The sequence below is a fragment of the Leptonychotes weddellii genome, chromosome 12, assembly GCF_054177405.1.
Source record: "Leptonychotes weddellii isolate Sample4059 chromosome 12, ASM5417740v2, whole genome shotgun sequence".
NCBI lineage: Eukaryota > Metazoa > Chordata > Mammalia > Carnivora > Phocidae > Leptonychotes > Leptonychotes weddellii.
The window spans coordinates 62781067-62786148 of NC_138380.1; the positions used below are offsets into that span (position 1 = coordinate 62781067).

At 34.3% G+C, this 5082-nt stretch overlaps 1 non-coding gene across 1 annotated transcript; it reads right to left on the bottom strand.

The window, feature by feature from the left end:
• Positions 1–1334: 1334 nt before the first annotated feature.
• Positions 1335–1441, bottom strand: LOC115940029 (U6 spliceosomal RNA). Its single transcript, XR_004074813.1, has one exon. It is a non-coding gene; the product is annotated as a U6 spliceosomal RNA (small nuclear RNA).
• Between the last annotated feature and the right edge of the window lie 3641 nt (positions 1442–5082).

Here is a 5082-nt window from a genome sequence, read left to right on the forward strand (position 1 = left end):
TGGTCACAGGTAGTTGTGTTCCTGTCTCAATCAAATGACCAAATCTTTTCTTATAATTCTCTATTTTGCTTCCTTGAGATCAGATCCTAAATTCAGGAAAATAAAATTTTTAGGATGTCTTTTCGTTTTTTTTATTGTGATAAAACATACATAAAAGGTACCATCATAGCCATTTTTAAGTGTACAGTTCTGTAGCACTAAGTACAGTAAGTACTTTGACACTGCAACCAACGCCACCATCCATCTCCAGAACTTCCTCATCTTCCCCACCTGAAACTTCATACCCATTAAACAATATCTCCTTCCCCTGCAGCGCCTGGCAACCATAATTCTGTTCTCTGTCTTTATGAATTTGACTACTCTAAACAGCTCATGTAAGTGGACTCATGTAGTAGTTCTCATATTATCACTTACTTGTCTCACTTAAAATGTCTTCAAGGTTCATCCATGTGGAGCATGTGTCAGAATTTTCTTGCTTTTTAACGCTGAATAATATTCCACCTCATGTACATTCCATGTTTTGTTTATGCCCTTCATCCTTCAATGAACACATGGATTGCTTTCACTAATGCTGCTATGAACATGGGTGTACAGATATCTTTTCAAGACCTTGCTTTGAAATCTTTGGGGTGTATATTGAGAAGTGGAATTACTGGATCATATGGTAATTCTATGTTTAATTTTTTTTTTTTTTTTTTTTTTTAGGAACCACCATACCAGTCTTTGTAGTGGCTGCACCATTTTATATTTGCACCAGGAACATCAAGTGTTCCACTTTCTCCACATCCTTGCCCACACTTGTTACTTTCTGTTTTTTTAAAACAGTTATCCTAATGGTTGGGAAATGATATCCCATTGTAGTTTTAATTTGCATTTTTCTCCAATGATTAGTGATTTGAACATTTTATCTGTGCTTATTGGCCATTTGTATATTTTCTTTAGAGAATTGTCAATTCAATTTCTTTTCCCATTTTTAAATCTGGTTATCTTTTTTGTTGAATAGTAGGAGTTCTTTATATATTTCCGTGTTCTAAGCCTTAGTTAGATATATGATCTGCAAATATTTCCTCCCATTTCATGGGTTTCCTTTTCACTCTGTTGACAGTGTGTTTTGATGCACAAAAGTTTTAAATTTTGATATAGTCCAATTTATTTTTTCTTTCGTTGTCTATGCTTTTAGTGTCATATCCAAGCAACCACGGTGCCAAATCCAATGTCTTGAAGCTTTTTCCATATGTTTTCTTTTAACAGTTTTGATTCACTTTAAGTTAATCTCTTGTATATGGTATAATGTTAGAGTCCAACTTCATTCTTTGTATGAGAATATTTGCTGAAAAAACATGGAATGCTTTACAAATTTGCATGTCATACCTGTGCAGAAGCCATGCTATCTTCTCTAACATCATCCCAATTTTGGTACATGTGCTGCCAAAACAAGCACTCGATGTCTTTTTAAATTAAAATTAAAATTATCTTTGAGATTTCTCAACGAGCCCCTGGAAAATCACAATGATTTATACATTTACCTTATAAAAAGAGAGATGCCAGAAATATTTTACATTGCCCCGCTATAATTTATATTTCTGAATTAGCTTGTCACTATTATAAGAAATTCATGGGGAAAATTGTCAAATGGAAGGATAATTTTGTACAGATAAAATGTTATTCATATAAAATTTTCTGATTGTACATTGTATAAAACAAATTGACAGGCTCAAGAGATTTGTTAATGCTTTCATCGTCCGTGATATGGTCTTATCTGTGGAAAAATTCTGATAAAATTGTTATGAAAGAGTTATATATTATAGTGCAATGGAAAAGTTTACTCTCCTCAATTTTGATGTTGTTCATTACTATAATAAATCAATCTTATCATTTAGTCATACCAAGAAGCAGGCAGTTCTGCTTCTTTGGTGGTTATAATACAAAAACTATTCTTTACCAGATCCAGGAGATATATTCTTAAATAGTTCTTCAAGAGACAGACTTCAAAAACTTAATTTGTAAACCATGTAATGAGAAATGAGAAAACAATTTGTAATCCATGTATTGTGACATAATTACTATACCCCAAAGAAATTACTTTATTTGTGGAAAAATCTTCAATAATAGCCTGGAAACACTCCTTTTGCCTCATCAATGGAAAAAAAATTTTTAAACAAACAAGTTCAGTTTTTGAAGAATATGCTAAAATTGCAAGGTCGTGAAAGGTGTTTTTGCTCTTTTTGATGTATAACATGGAGTTACACATTAATATGTATTTTTAACATATATTCAGTTCCAAAATAAAACATATTTCATTTTAAGTATTATTCTTTACAAAGTAGGCTTTGTCTTACATAATTCAAAGGAAATTAAGCATCTTTGTTTTCTTACTGAATAAAGAGTCTAAAGTTATCCTTACATGTTTTTAAATTATTAGATATTACAATTTTAAATATTTTAACATTAAAATTATTATTTAAATAAATATTAGATTTTATTTTTTGTTGATATGCTAATACAAAAATTTTTCACTTAGGCTCACTTTTTTATTATATATCATACAAAAATGGACAAAATACTTTTTTAAAATGTGGAGAGTTCATAAGTAAAAGATTGGAAAATGTTGGGCTGGGGCACCTGGGTAGCTCAGTCAGTTAAGTGTCTGCCTCCGGCTCAGGTCATGATCCCAGGGTCCTGGGATCAAGTCCCGCATCAGGCTTCTTGCTCAGCAGGGAGTCTGCTTCTCCCTCTGCCCCTCCCTCTGCTCATTCTCTCTCTCTCTCTCAAGTAAATAAATAAAATCTTAAAAAAAAAAAAAGAAAATGGTTGACTATGTAATTATATACTAGTTTATAGATAATTTTCTTAATGAAAGCTAATAATAGGTCTATGTTAGTTAAAACATAATTTTGTAATAACTCAATAAAAAGGGAAAAATTTTAATAGATATATACATAAATCCTAATTGTGTTTAGGCATTCATAAGAATCATATCTGTGGGGCGCCTGGGTGGCTCAGTCGGTTGAGCAACTGCCTTCAGCTCAGGTCATGATCCCAGGGTCCTGGGATCGAGTCCCACATCGGGCTCCCTGCTCTGCGGGGAGCCTGCTTCTCCCTCTCCCACTCCCCCTGCTTGTGTTCCCTCTCTCGCTGTGTCTCTCTCTGTCAAATAAATAAATAAAATCTTTAAAAAAAAAAAAGAATCATATCTGTGTTAAAGTACCATTTAAAAATATTGAAGCTGCTCATGATTAAAATTTTTACTGAATTTTAATATTGTTTTAGAAGAGTATTTTGACATTTTATCCATTTTATAAGGCAGCTAGATAAAAAAGGACATTCTTAAAAATGCTTACATAGTAACAATTTGGCAGCTAAAAATGGAAACATATATAGCCTTTGTAGTTTCAACTTAAATAGGGACAGGATAAACCCTCTTTCTTTTTCTCTAGTCTGTGGTCCTTGTAAATTAAAATATTTTGCTAATGGCAAATTTAACATGCCTGAGGCTTTCAAGCCTCAAGTACACACAAGTACTGATCCCAAACCTGGGTGTTCCTGCTTTTATTCAGCAAACATTTTTTTTTTTAAAGATTTTATTTGTTATTTGACAGAGAGAGAATGAGAGAGAGAGAGCACATGAGAGGGGGGAGGGTCAGAGGGAGAAGCAGACTCCCCGCCGAGCAGGGAGCCCGATGTGGGACTCGATCCCGGGACTCTGGGACCATGACCTGAGCCGAAGGCAGTTGGTCAACCGACTGAACCACCCAGGCGCCCTATTCAGCAAACATTTATATTATCAGTTAGACTGCTACTAGAGTGCACTGATGAGATGATGAGGATCCAGATCAGGCAAAAGGAACAGAAAAGACAGGTTTAAAATATATTTGAGGTAGAATGTATAGAATATGGAGACTGATTAGAATTAAACAAGAAAAGGAAGTTTGAGATTTTCAAAGAGGACATAATCATGATTCTCATACAAGAGTAAATTGGACACCTGCCAAAGATTTTATTTCATTCATTAATTAATGAGGAAGTCATCGATGTTACAATGGATTCAAATGAGATTTAAAGAATCACACATATATAAAGATTAAGTATGTTAAAATTAATTTGCAAATAGTTCCAAAACTGGCTTATTCCACGGGAGGTAGAGAGAAATCAGTTGTGTTAACCCCAGACAAAATCCATATGCAAGATTTTGGACAGCAATCATTTGCATAGCTATTAGTTATCTATACCTTATAAGAATTGTAAAAGAGCTCAAAGACAATGAGAAGTACAGAGAACCTATAGAATTGGATACTAGTAATGGTGTGCTTAGACAACTGTTTAATTTTCCATTGAAGACATCCAGTAGTCCTTTTGGTCCATTTCAAAAGATAAAAGATAAGGAGTTTAATTTTTAAATTTTCGAGTTCATGTTTTTTTTTTTCAGAGACTTAAAGACAAGTGCTCTCTATATTTGGCATTTGGTAATTGGTGTTACTTTTCCAGGGAAGAGTGATAACAAGGCTCGTAAGAGTCTTGAGAAGGTTTATTGATCTGAATCTACGAAAAGGAACACAGGAAAACATTGTTAAGAAAATGGGCTCTCAAGTTACATTGCCAAAGTTCACATTCTGACTTCATTACTAACTAGCTACTGACTTTGGGCAAGTTATTTACTTTCTCTATAACTCAGTTTCTTTGTTGCTAAAATGAGAATAACAGGATTTAATTTATAGGACTGTTGAGAGGATTTCATTAGATAGTAAATGTCATGTACCCGACATACGGTAAGCACTCAGTAAATGCTATCTATGAGCAGCCTGAGAGAAAGGCTACTAATATCGCTGGTCTTCTTATAAAGAGTACATTTGGATAGAAGCTTGAATAAATTCACAAACCTTTCCCTGATAACAGCATGTTCCAGTTCTCTGGAATTTCCATTCGCACATATCCTCAGCCTATCACTTTCAGAGCCAACCCTGTAAGATGCAGGTGAGAGCGTCATCACGAGGAGTGGAAGTAGCTGCCCCACTGCCCCCGTGGAAATCTCATCCCTTCATCACTTACGCCCTCTCGGCATCTTACATCCCATGGCACTCACCT